Below are 14,241 nucleotides of genomic sequence, written 5' to 3'. Positions count from 1 at the left end.
AGGGAGTAAACTAGACCCAGCTGAAAATGTCAGCTCTGGAACTGAGGAAAAAGAGCTGTGCAGGGAAAAAAGCCATCAGGACTCTACCCTGACTTGGCCACTAAATGAAGGTGATCTTTTTTAAAAAAATTATTTTATTAAAGTATGGTTGATTAACAATGTTGCATTAATTTCTGCTATACATCAAAGTGATTCAGTTATATATATATAAATATATACTTTTTCATATTCTTTTTTATTATGATTTATTACAAGATACTGAATATCGTTCACTGTGCTATGCAATAGGACCTTGCTGTTTATCCATTGTATATATACCAATTTGCATCTGCTAATCCGAAACTATTAATTGATCCCTCCCCTCATCTCCTCCTGGGCAACCACAGTCTGTTCTGCATGTCTGTGTCTGTTTCTATTTTGTGAATATCCACATAGTTGATTATGAACTTCATAATTGCTAAGGCAAAAATTCAGTCAGTTTCAGAGCCACTAACTTCTTAAAAGTCACACAGCAAATTTGTAGCCAAGATAACCAGGAAATTTAGGGGCAGAACTAGGACCCTCAGACTCCTTTCCTGTGCTAAGTGACTCCTAATGAGCCCAGTGACTGCTCCTTATAGGGAGGGCAACCAGTTGAGGGACAACACTCCTCTAAAGTCTGTAAACATTGAGTAGGTCAGGACACCAGAGATTGAGGTTGTTTTTAGAACTTGGTGTCCAGCCAATGTGGACAACCACTGCAATATGAAGGCTACATTAGGAAGAGTACAGAGGGATCAGTAAAAACCATCACAGAAAGGAGAACTGTGGTGCCCATCTAGGCAATATGCTAGAGATGGAAAGTCATTAGAATCTAGACCTGGGATGGGCAGCCTGCCACTCTTACCATCAGATGCATGTGATTCCTCTGATTTGACTCCATTCTGAACAAGCAAATTTTGAGTAAGTTTCTGCTTCCTAGGGAAGCATTTCTATGGGACATGCCAGGTCTGCCATATGATTTATGAATTATGGTCCTTTTGGCCATGGTCCTTCATTGGGAATCTATAATTTTTACATCAACCACATGAGGTTGGTGGAGAAGGCAATGGCAACCCACTCCAGTACTCTTGCCTGGAAAATTCCATGGACAGAGGAGCCTGGTAGGCTACAGTCCATGGGGTCACTAAGAGTAGGACACGACTGAACGACTTCACTTTCATTTTTCACTTTTATTCATTGGAGAGGGAAATGGCACCCCATTCCAGTGTTCTTGCCTGGAGAATCCCAGGGACAGGGGAGCCTGGTAGGCTGCCATCTATGGGCTTGCACAGAATCGGACACAACTGAAGCAATTTAGCAGCAGCAGCATGAGCTTGATTGGGCTTCCCAGATGGCTCAATGATAAAGAATCTGCCTGCCAATGCAGGAGTCACAGGAGATGCAAGTTCAACCTCTGGGTCAGGAAGATCCCCTGGAGTAGGAAATGCCAACCCCACTCCAGTATCCTTGCCTGGGAAATCCCATGGACAGAAGCCTGGCAGGCTAGTCATGGGGTCATGAAGAGTCGGACATGACTGAGTGACTGAGCATGCACACATGAACTTGGCTAGTCTAGACCTTCCATGAGAGAAGAAGGAGCACTTTGGTGCTCATAAAATCAGGTGTGAGCCTGCCAGACTGAGGGCCAGAAGATGCCCAATTCCCTAAGGGAAGGAATATATCCTTTCAGAACTCATGGCAAGTAAGGAGCCAGTGGTTCCCCTGGGGGTCCTTCCCCCCAGCCTTGTGTTAAAACTGACACAGGGTAAGCCCTGAGGAGAGCTTGAGTTCCACACAAGAAAGCTCTTTCTTGCTCACCTCTTCCCTTGCTTGTTTGGGAAACCTCTGTGCACAACCTTGGATTTAGCCGCCAGTGATACTTATTACTCCTGGGAACTTGTGCCTGCCTCAGACCCTGCACATTGATGTAAAAATCATTACATCTTAAACAGTCAAATTGCTAGTGCCTTACATTTATTAGACCCACTTCCCTATGAGAAAATTTGAAAATTATATCTCTTCTTGGGTGTTTTATAACTGATTTCAAATAGCCCAGCCCAGCATGAAACCACAGGGAACTGAAATGACGATAGAGGCAGAAGGGGGAGAAGGATCAACTTTATCCTCTGATTAGCTGAGATGAAAAATAACTTGAGAGACACAAATGGAATGACAATAACCTGGTTCATTGGACTGGTGGCCTGTTATTCATAAACAGATAAGGGAACCTCTGAAACTTGTGTAGTTTAAGTCTGTTTGTGATGACCAAACAGGACCAGCATAATTGCTTTCATTTTGGATTTCAAAAGTATCCCTAGACTAATGTTAAATACAGAAAAAAAAAAAAAAACTTTAAATAATATGAAGAAGTCATAGTACATCCAATGGGAAATCAGAATTGAGAAGGAGACAAAACAACTCAGAGTTACTGACTTTTTATAGTTCAGTTTTGAAACAATCTTTCCAAAGGGACTTTGGTGAAACCTCCTTCCCAGTTCACAATCAGGATGCCAGCTCTAAATTCCTATATCTTAATAAAAATTTTTTTAAATTGATGTATGACTAACTTACAAAAGCCTGTACATATTTAATGTATATGACTTGACAAGCTTGGGTAGGTATACATTCATGAAAACATCCTCATATGCCGGGGTCCAGCCCCCGTAGGATCCAGGGGAACCCGAAGGAGAAATGGCATCAGCAAATGATTTAGAGAGAGATAAGGAAAGAATGTTGTAGATAAGAAAACAGAGGAAAGAAAGAGGCTGATATTAACACAGAGAGCCTCTAGGTTCCAAGGGATCAGCCTGAAAAAGAGAGTAAGAGAAAGAAAGAAAAACATGGGGAGACCAAGCTTCTTGGGTGAGCGAGGCCCCTTACTTTATTTTCAGAGAGGGCTTTTATACCCTGAGTTGTACATACAGCAAGGTGAAAAATGCAGAGTCAACTCAACATTCCATCAGTATTAACTTTTATCGATATCAGGTTCCTTCCTGCAAGAGTCTTATTTTTTGTACATTATCTTCTGGCCCGGAAGCCTGTTGATATTTTATGACCTCTTTTTGATAAAGGTTGGTCAGCCAGAACAATACTTTTCCCTTAAAGTGTTTCTTCTTAAATTCCTAGCCTGCATCACCCTTAAAGTACAGAGTTACATTTTTATGGAGCAAAGATTTAGTGGGTTACAGCAAAGAAAGAACTTATTAACTCAAAGTCTAATGTTGCTAATGTTAAAGCTGCTGCTTGTTTTTTCTACATCCTGACTATATGCACTCCCAGGAACACAATGGATAAGAGATGTGAGAACTTGGCAGCAAGCATTGGCTCAACAATGTTGCAAGAGTCTGGATAAACCTGCCAAGTAAGCTAAAATGCATCTTGTGCAGGAGACATATTAGCTAGAGCCCTAAGTTGATTTTCTTCAGAGAAAGGTGGTCGAGGATAGCCCCTGTTAATGTCAGAGGAGTTGGTGAAAGTCATGAAAAAACAGAGAGTTTGGGGGTAGATGCTCAAGAAGGGGGGCCCCTCGAGGCTTGATCTCACCTTTGCCCATCAGGCCTCTTCCTCATGACCTTTGCCATGGGTGGGATTCTCCATGCTGGCTCTCAGCACTCATACTCTATGCCATAAACACATCCACCACCTCTAAAAGTTTCCTGTTACTCTATATATTTGTTTTATGTTTATTTTGCAATAAGAACACAAGATCTACAGTCTTAGCAAAATTTTAAGTATATGTACAGTATTGTTAACGGCAGTTCTCTAGGACATACTCATCTGTATAACAGAAACTTTGTACCCTTTGGCTAATGCCTCCCTTTTCCCCATTCCCCTAGACCCTAAAAAGCATTCTTTACTCTTTCTATGAATTTGACGATTTTAGATTCCTTATATAGGCTGTATTATGTAACATTTGTCCTTCTGTATCTGGCTAATTTCACTTAGCATGATAACCTTCATTCATGCTGTCACAAAGGCAAGATTTCCTTCTTTTTGAAGTTGAGCAGTATTCCATTATATGTATATACTTCATTTGCTTTATCCATTCATTTATTGTTGGACATTTACATTGCTTCCCTACCTTAGCTACTGTAAATAATGCTGCAATAAACATGAAAGTATGTCTTCAAGATTCTGATCTTAATTCCTTTGCATATACACCCAGAGGTAAAATTCGCTGGAACATGTGGTAGTTCTATTTTTAATATTTTGAAAAACCTCTATACTGCTTTCCATGGGGGTTGTCTCAAGGAACTAGAAAGAGAAGAAAACACTAAGCCCAAAGTTGGCAGAAGAAAGGAAGTGATGTGAAGATTAAAGCAAAATAAATGAAATAAAAAATTTTAATCAATAAAACTTAGAGTTGGTTTTTTGAAAGAAATAACAATATTGACAAATCTTAGCTAGACTAGAAAAAGAGAAAGAAGATTCAAGTAATTACAGTCAGAAATGGAGTGGGATATTATAGCCAGTGCCATAGAAATAAAATAAGGGACTATAATGAACAACTATATATCAACAAACTGGATAACTTAGAAGAAATGGATAAATTCCTAGAAACACACCATGTACCAAGACTGAATCAAGAAGAAGTAGAAAGCCTGAACATGTCAGTAACAAATAAGGAAATTGAATCAGTAGTTAAAATAGCCCCAAGAAGTGGAAACCCAGGGCCAGTTTGCTCACAGGTAAATTCTACCAAACATTTAAAGATTTAATACCAATCCTTCTTAAACACTTCCAAAAACTAGAAGCATAGGGAACACTTCCAAACTTATTTTCTGAGGTCTGCATCAACCTGATAACAAAGCTAAACAAGACACCACAAGAGAAGAAAATCATGATCTCCATTGAAAATTTATGTAAAAATCCTCAATAAAATGCTAACAAACCAAATTCAGTAGCATATTTCAAGTATCATGCACCATGACTAAGTGGGATTTATCCCTGGGATGCAGAGATAAACCACATTAACAGAATGAAGGAAAAAATGGCACTATCTTCTCAATAGATGCAAAAAAAAAAAAAAAAAGCATTTGACAAAATCCAATACTCTTCCATGATAAAATTTCTCCAAAGAATTATGAACAGAAATAATTTGGCTATATATGAAAAACTCACAATCAATATTATATTCAGTGGTAAAAAATTGAAAGCTTTTCTTCTAAGGTCTGGAACAAAGAAAGGACTCCCACTTTTGTCAAATATTTAGCATAATTCTGTAAGTTCTAGCTAGAGTAATTATGTAAGAAAAAACAATGCATCCAAATTTGAAAGAAGTAAAATTAATCTGTTTGTAGATGACATTATTTTGTGTATCTTATTTAATTTAGTATTCTGACACTTACTCCATTTTCCTTACTTTGCAGTCCTTCACCTGAATGTCTTACCTTCCCTAGTAGATGGTCAGTCTTTGAAGGAAGGGCTAGGTCTCTTCTATCTATTTTTCTTGCAGTGATGGCTTCATGCCACTCAACTTGTAGGTGTTCAATACAGATGGAGAAGGAAAATGTGGGTAAACTGTAGTATAAAGGGAGTCACTCATGGGTGTACAGCTCTTAACAGTTTCCAAAATGGCTTCACAGATGTGATCTCATTGGAACCTCCAAAAACTCCAGGAAGTTCACTGGGACTATTATGTTCTTCTTTAGATAAAAATGCTCTATCTTCCATAGGCATCATTTCCATGGGTCAGCACTAAAACAGGGATTATAATAGCCCCTATCTCATAAGCCAGGTACAGATACTAAAAGGAGTAAAAGAATTAATGTATGTAAAGGCATACACAACAGAGCCTGGCACTTAGGAAATGCTATACACACTTGCTGTTTTACTTTTTCTCATTAGTTTCTCATTTAATCTGGAATCAGAAGACTAGGACCTAGATTTTCTGCTTCTGAATCCAGGGTCCCTTTCAGCACCTCCAGGCCTCTGACACAGCATGAACCAGGTCTGTGCAAACCACTTCCTGCTGGACCTTTCCATGGTCTCATTTATGTCACAGATATTTGAAGTAGACCTTCTCCAAGGACACTGCCTGCCATGGCCATCTATAGCTGCTTTCATGAAGATAAATATTCTTCCCTTCCTGAGAAACTTCTCTTTTTCCTCCAGGGTTCATCTCTTCCTTTCCACAGAAGAGAGAAGGCCTTTTGTCCCTTGGAACTTCAGCCCTCCTGAATTTTTCTAAATAGTCATCTGCCCTCCACCTGGATATGGGACAGGTAATGCCCCAAATGGGCAGAAATGCTACTGCAAGCCCTCGATCAGAGAGGTAGTTACACAAAGTGGTTGATGGGCACATAAGTACATAGCAGTAGAGAGGAGACCCTGGCCACAGTCTTAATGCTGATGCCAGGACAGCTGGCCTGTTCCAGGAGGAAAAGAGCTTCGCTGAAGGAGGGCCAGCGTGGCTCACACGTTCTCAGCCCACCACCACAGCAGTCCAGTGTGCTGGCTCTGCTATAAATCCTGCCTCAGATTATTAGAAGGTCAAAAACAAACAAAAAGTTTAAGCTATTAAACAAAAAGTAACCACCATGTCCTAGGGATTTGAATACAGACTCTAGTTGCTGAATTTATTCAAACACAATAGAATCCTTTCTCCATTCTCATACCTACTGGTCAAGGCAGGGCTGGATGTCCTTCAGAAGTCCTTTCTGACCACCTCTCACAAAAAAACATCTGTCTTCTGTATGAATGAACTCCCACATTTTCTCTGTCCTGTTTTGAGACACTTAGTTCTTCTGCTTTGTTAAAACTTGTCAGTCTATTCCTGACCTCAAGCATCACTCCAGTGCAGAATTAACTTTGCTCTTACGAGTGCCAAGGCAGACCCTTCTACATGCCTCTTCTGTGGTCTTTACCTCATTTCCTCATGGTTATTTGCTTAGGTCCATCTCCCACACCCCCTGCCATCACCACTGCTGAGTTCCACTAGAACAGAGAAGATGGTGTTTTTCCTTCCTTGTACCCCCATTGCCTCATATAGTGTTATTAATTGTGAACTGAATTCAGTGAGGTCAGATTGAGATTTAGTCATCTCAAAATGTGCCCGGCACATAGGAACTTGCTTATTACTTGTTAATTGAATGGAAATTCTGAATTAGTGGCTATTTCTGAGGAAATAAATCTCCACTGTTTTTCAAGTTTACATTATAAACTTAGATAGCAATGGGTATCGAGGAGTACAATGTATGAGAGGGGAGAATGGTTCTGGGAAAAGTTTTGATTCATGATAGTCATGTTTTATTAAAGTCCATTAGCTTTGCAAAAGGCTAGTCTCTGGACTTCATAAGTCATAGGCTGGGAAGTGGTCTTAGAGCAATGTATCTAGTTCACCTCACATCTGATAGTTGAATATCCAGCCTACCTCTGAGCATCTGTAGGGATAAGAAAACACTAGTCCTTTAAGCACAGATTCAACTTTTAGGCAGCTGTATTAAAATGCTCCTCCTATATTAATCTGTCATTATAAACAATGACCAGGAGTATTCTGTGGCCCAAAGGAACATGTTCTATAAGGACAAATAAAGAGAAAGCAAGGTGCAAAAGCCAACACAGGCATCATGAACATACCCATGAAAAATATGTATGGCAGGGGAAAACACAGAAGAAAATACGTAAAAATGATAATTCATTCACTTCTTTACCAGACAGTATTAAGGCTCTACTCTGCACTAGCACTGTTCTAGGTCCTATGAATATTATATGAATAAGATAGATGAGCTTTCATAGTTCATGGTCATGGTGATGAAATTGGACTGAACTTTGTTTATCTTCTCTAGATTCCACATTATCTGGACTAGTTTTATTTTGATCATTAAAATCCTATAAGGTTTAAGAAGTCCTTCCATACACTGAAAGCGCATAAATCTTTTATTTCTAGAATCTTGGAGTTCTTAGAAAAGATATCATGTTAATGGTTTCTCCTGAAGAAGATGTTGAGGGAGAGATAATCAACTGTACCAAGGTGAGTGTGGCATGTCTGCAAGGAGCTCATGAGCTAAGCAACACTTTCCACGATTTAAAACACGGAACAACCACACGATTCTCAAGTTGGAGAGAACCTTCTGATTTATTTATTCAGGTTACCTCAGCTAAGAGCAGAGTCAGACCAAGCAATCACAGGATGATGTTATAATAATAAGACCTCAGTGGTGAAAGGACACTCAGAGTTGGACCTGCAGCCAGGGTCCCTAGATGTCATTCAATATCAGATTGAAGTCCTCTAAAAACAAGCCATCTCAGATACCTGGTGAAACTTTTGCAAGAGAGGATTTCAGCTCATTAAAAACCTAATGAATAGCTCATGGAGGGGAGGTGTCCACTTCCAGTGGCTCTTCCTTCATTGTTCAGTTGTCTTCTAAGGGAACTGGGCTGGAAGGGTCATGAGCACCTGCTCCAATCAATTATGTGAAAACAGTCTCCATGCATTACTACAGATATACATCCTCCTGGCAATATGGCTGTGGGCGATGAGCAGCATCTCCTTATGACATTCCTAGAAGACAAGATTGCCCATCAAACCAGGGTCACTCTACCTGGGATCACAGCACAGAGTTTGGGAAGGAAGTCTGATGATACAGACCAAAGCTGTACAAGTTCAAACTCCTTGAAAGTCAGTAAAAATATTACCCAAATTCTAGAATCACTAATAATGGAGTTCAACCAAATAGCTTTACTGACCCATACCAACAACTTTAAAATTGTATTCTTCTTGGGCTTGCTGGAGGGACTAACACCTCCCAAGGCAGCTAGCTGCTTTAGTAAGCTTTGCAACCTGTGTTCTCACAGAAGCTGGATGTAAAACCAACAGTGTTCTTCAGCAGAGAGAACCTGCTAGAAGCAAAGAAAATCATCCACAGAGAGGCATGTTTTGCCCTGGTCTGATGAGATTAGTAACATTATCTTCATTTCCACAAGATTCAGTTCAGTTCAGTTCAGTCACTCAGTCATTTTTGACTCTTTGCGACCCCATGAATCGCAGCATGCCAGGCCTCCCTGTCCGTCACCAACTGCTGGATTTCACTCAGACTCACATCCATAAAGTCAGTGATGCCACCTAGCCATCTCATCCTCTGTTGTCCCCTTCTCCGCCTGCCCCCAATCCCTCCCAGAATCAGTCTTTTCCAATGAGTCAACTCTTCGCATGAGGTGGCCAAAGGTTTTAGCATCAGTCCTTCCAAAGAAATCCCAGGGCTGATCTCTTTCAGAATGGACTGGTTGGATCTCCTTGCAGTCCAAGGGACTCTCAAGAGCCTTCTCCAACACCACAGTTCAAAAGCATCAGTTCTTCAGTGCTCAGCTTCCTTCACAGTCCAACTCTCACTTCCATACATGACCACTGGAAAAACCATAGCTCTGACTAGATGGACCTTTGTTGGCAAAGTAATGTCTCTGCTTTTCAATAGGTTGGTCATAACTTTCCTTCCAAGGAGTAAGCGTCTTTTAATTTCATGGCTGCAATCACCATCTGCAGTGATTTTGGAGCCTCCCAAAACAAAGTCTGACACTGTTTCCACTATTTCCCCATCTATTTCCCATGAAGTGATGGGACCAGTTGCCATGATCTTCGTTTTCTGAATGTTGAGCTTTAAGCTAACTTTTCGCTCTCCTCTTTCACTTTCATCAAGAGGCTTTTTAGTTCCTCTTCACTTTCTGCCATAAGGGTGGTGTCATCTGCATATCTGAGGTTATTGATATTTCTCCCGGCAATCTTGATTCCAGCTTGTGCTTCTTCCAGCCCCCCGTTTCTCATGATGTACTCTGCATATAAGTTAAATAAGCAGGGTGACAATATACAGCCTTGATGTACTCCTTTTCCTATTTGGAACCAGTCTGTTCTTCCATGTCCAGTTCTAACTGTCGCTTCCTGACCTGCATATAGGTTTCTCAAGAGGCAGGTCAGGTGGTCTGGTATTCCCATCTCTTTCAGAATTTTCCAGTTTATTGTGATCCACACAAAGGCTTTGTCCCAGTCAATAAAGCAGAAATAGATGTTTTTCTGGAACTCTCTTGCCTTTTCAATGATCCAGTGGATGTTGGCAATTTGATCTCTGGTTCCTCTGCCTTTTCTAAAACCAGCTTGAACATCTGGAAGTTCATGGTTCACGTATTGCTGAAGCCTGGCTTGGAGAATTTTGAGCATTACTTTACTAGCGTGTGAGATGAGTGCAATCGTGCCGTAGTTTGAGCATTCTTTGGCATTGCCTTTCTTTGGGACTGGAATGAAAACTGACCTTTTCCAGTCCTGTGGCCACTGCTGAGTTTTCCCAATTTGCTGGCATATTGAGTGCAGCACTTTCACAGCATCATCTGCCAGGCTTTGAAACAGCTCAACTGGAATTCCATCACCTCCACCAGCTTTGTTTGTAGTGATGCTTTCTAAGGCCCACTTGACTTCACACTCCAGATGTCTGGCTTTGAGTGAGTGGTCACACCATCATGATTATCTTGGTCATGAAGATCTTTTTTGTACAGTTCTTCTGTGTATTCTTGCCACCTCTTTTTAATATCTTCTGCTTCTGTTAGGTCCATACCATTTCTGTCCTTTATCGAGCCCATCTTTGCATGAAATGTTCCCTTGGTATCTCTAATTTTCTTGAAGAGATCTCTAGTCTTTCCCATTCAGTTGTTTTCCTCTATTTCTTTGCATTGATCACTGAAGAAGGCTTTCTAATCTCTTCTTGCTATTCTTTGGAACTCTGCATTCAGATGCTTATATCTTTCCTTTTCTCCTTTGCTTTACAATTCTCTTCTTTTCACAGCTATTTGTAAGGCCTCCTCAGACAGCCATTTTGCTTTTTCGCATTACTTTTCCATGGGGATGTTCTTGATCCTTGTCTCCTGTACAATGTCACAAACCTCTGTCCATAGTTCATCAGGCACTCTGTCTATCAGATCTAGTCTATTTCTCACTTTCACTGTATAATCATAAGGGATTTGATTTAGGTCATACCTGAATTGTCTAGTGGTTTTCCCTACTTTCTTCAATTTAAGTCTGAACTTGGCAATTAGGAGTTCATGATCCAAGCCACAGTCAGCTCCTGGTCTAATTTTTGTTGACTGTATAGAGCTTCTCCATCTTTGGCTGCAAAGAGTATAATCAGTCTGATTTTGGTGTTGACCATCTGGTGATGTCCATGTGTAAAGTCTTCTCTTGTGTTGTTAGAAAAGGGTGTTTGCTATGACCAGTGTGTTCTCTTGGCAAAACTCTATTAGTCTTTGCCCTGCTTCATTCCACATTCCAAGGCCAAATTTGCCTGTTACTCCAGGTGTTTCTTGACTTCCTACTTTTGCTTCCAGTCCCCTATAATGAAAAGGACATCTTTTTTGGGTGTTAGTTCTAAAAGGTCTTGTAGGTCTTCATAGAACCATTCAACTTCAGCTTCTTCAGCATTACTGGTTGGGGCATAGACTTGGATTACTGTGATATTGAATGGTATATCTTGGAAACGAACAGAGATCATTCTGTCGTTTTTGAGATTGCATCCAAGTACTGCATTTTGGACTCTTTTGTTGACCATGATGGCTACTCCATTTCTTCTAAGGGATTCCTGCCTGCAGTAGTAGATATAATGGTCATCTGAGTTAAATTCACCCACTCCAGTCCATTTTAGTTCTCTGATTCCTAGAATGTCGACATTCACTCTTGCCATCTCCTGTTTGACCACTTCCAATTTGCCTTGTCATGGACCTAACATTCCAGGTTCCTATGCAATATTGCTCTTTATAGCATCTGACCTTGCTTCTATCACCAAGTAAGATGGTAGGTGTTGCCAGAGGGCATCAGAGGGCAGACACACTAAAACCATAATCACAGAAAACTAGTCAGTCTAATCACACTAGGACCACAGCCTTGTCTAACTCAATGAAACTAAGCCATGCCCTGTGGGGCCACCCAAGATGGGCGGGTCATGGTGGAGAGGTCTGACAGAATGTGGTCCACTGGAGAAGGGAAAGGCAAACCACTTCAATATTCTTGCCTTGAGAACTCCATGAACAGTATGAAAAGGCAAAATGATAGAATACTGAAAGAGGAACTCCCCAGGATTACTTACTGACTACCAAAATCTGCCTCAGAATCCTGCTCTGAATGTTACAAAATTTCTACCACTTCAGGTCATGCCTCTTTTATTACAGGACAAGATAGGAGGATGGGTACATGAGATCTCAAAGTTTCTTAGTAAATATCCTTGTCATACAGGGGGCTCCAAAACTAAAACGCTCATTTGTTAAGACCTGCTTGAAGCATGCTTTTTTTTCAATAAGTAATATTTGGGGTTTGGATTAAAAAAAAATTTTTTTTTATCCTTTGGCAGTTCCCTGCCTCAATTGCTTTATTAAGAAATGATCAATACAATAATTTATTCATACTTGCATAGGAAAGCTCTTGGCCTGCTTGGAAATTAAATAATTATTTTCTATTGATGGCATTTCCTTTGAAATCAAAGTTCCTGAAATGGATGTTCCTGAGAGGGTTCTAACTCATAAAAGTTGAGGACAGTATTAATTGCTCTTTTGCTATTTATAATAACAATGTCACTAAGACTGAACAAGTCATCTGTTAAAGTAATGAGGGACAGCCATACATGGTGCCCACTCTATGAGAAAGGTCTGGAGAGAACCAAGTTGCAAAAGATCAAATCTATTTCGCAGAGATCAGGATGGATGGTCTTTTTGCTGAGATTCTCTTAGAAATTGATCTGCACTGTGAAAACAGCAGAACACCTGACACTTGAAATAAATCTCTTATTAAGCCAAATTGTTTTGTTGGCTATTCTTGTACCAAGTTTTTTACCTCTTGCTTGTTTTCCTACATTCAAAGGGAAAAGAATCTTCCTTCCAACCCAGGAACCAGTGAGCACTATGTTAGAGAGGAAAATGTGCTTGTTCAATTCTCAGGCACGATGTAAGCTGGTTAGGACATGTAACCTAACCAGTTTCTGTGCCTCAATTTCCCCAGCTGTGAAATAGGATTCTTATTACCAGCATCCTTACCTCACTGTGTTAATCTGAGGATCAAACAAAATAAAAAGCTAAGAAAAAGTAAAACAGACTAGAAGAGCTCTGCTCCCTTTTTACTGAAATTATGTTTTGATAGCATCTCTTGGTTTTGTAGGAAAGGATAAATCTTCACTCTACCCTCCTAGACTCTAAGGCTAGGGTCCTCAAATCAAACTGATAAATATTAGAAAGAGAAATAAAACAGTTTTGATTACATACACACCAGAGATCTCTCTCTCTCTCTCTCTCTCTCTCTCTCACACACACACACACACACACACACACACACACACAAATGTGACTCCAGGAGATGGCTGACTAGAAGATTGACACTAAAGTGCCATCTTAGTTTAAACAAAAGAAGAAGGAGTTGGGGACTTTTGGAGGGTGGGAACCTCCCTCCAAAAGTTACAGGAAGGTGAGGGGAGAAATGTGTGGTAAATAAGATTGCTACATATTGTAAATTGATAAATTTATCAAAATATAATGCTAATACATTTTGAAGGGAATAGTGTCCCTTTTTTTTAGTTAGCAAGAACAATATACTTTGTTGTATTTCTCTTTTTCCTGTACACCAAGAAGTTCAAAAGCAAATGTATTGCTTATTTACAAGAATGTTCTCCAAACCTATAATCCTGGTAAAAATTCTTTCTTTAAAAAAAAAAATTAATAATTAAGGTTGTCTTGTTATACAGATAAGTCTCTCGGCTGATAAGAGTTGTCTCCCAGTGTAACTAGGGAGACATCTTTACAAATGGAAATTTCCTTTATAAATGTAAATTTTATTTGCAAAGTGAGAAATTTGTACTCTTATTTTTGGGTTGTGGGGGAAGGGGGAGGGGAAGATATTTTTCTGCATCTGCTGGCTCTCAATTGCCTTCAGCTCAAAATAATTCATATACTAAAGAGGCATATTTTGAGGTGACATATTCTGTTACCCTTCAGGATCATAATTTATCTGTTACATGCCTGTCTTCCTAATGGACTGTGAGGCCAAGGCTTATCAGTCTCCACACCAAATTAACAGGGCGTTTCTGCTAGTCTGTTTAAAAGGCATAGGTCTACATGGCACCGAATGAAGTACAAAGAAAAAAATCAGTTACTCAGTTTCACATCACGGAGAACAAACCAAGAAATATTTTATTGCATTATTTCACTTTTTTGACAGCATACAAATATTTGTCAGATAGACAAATAGTCACTAACTAACCT

This window comes from Capra hircus, chromosome 1 (genome assembly GCF_001704415.2).
Source record: "Capra hircus breed San Clemente chromosome 1, ASM170441v1, whole genome shotgun sequence".
Taxonomy (NCBI): domain Eukaryota; kingdom Metazoa; phylum Chordata; class Mammalia; order Artiodactyla; family Bovidae; genus Capra; species Capra hircus.
This window is presented reverse-complemented; position numbering follows the sequence as displayed.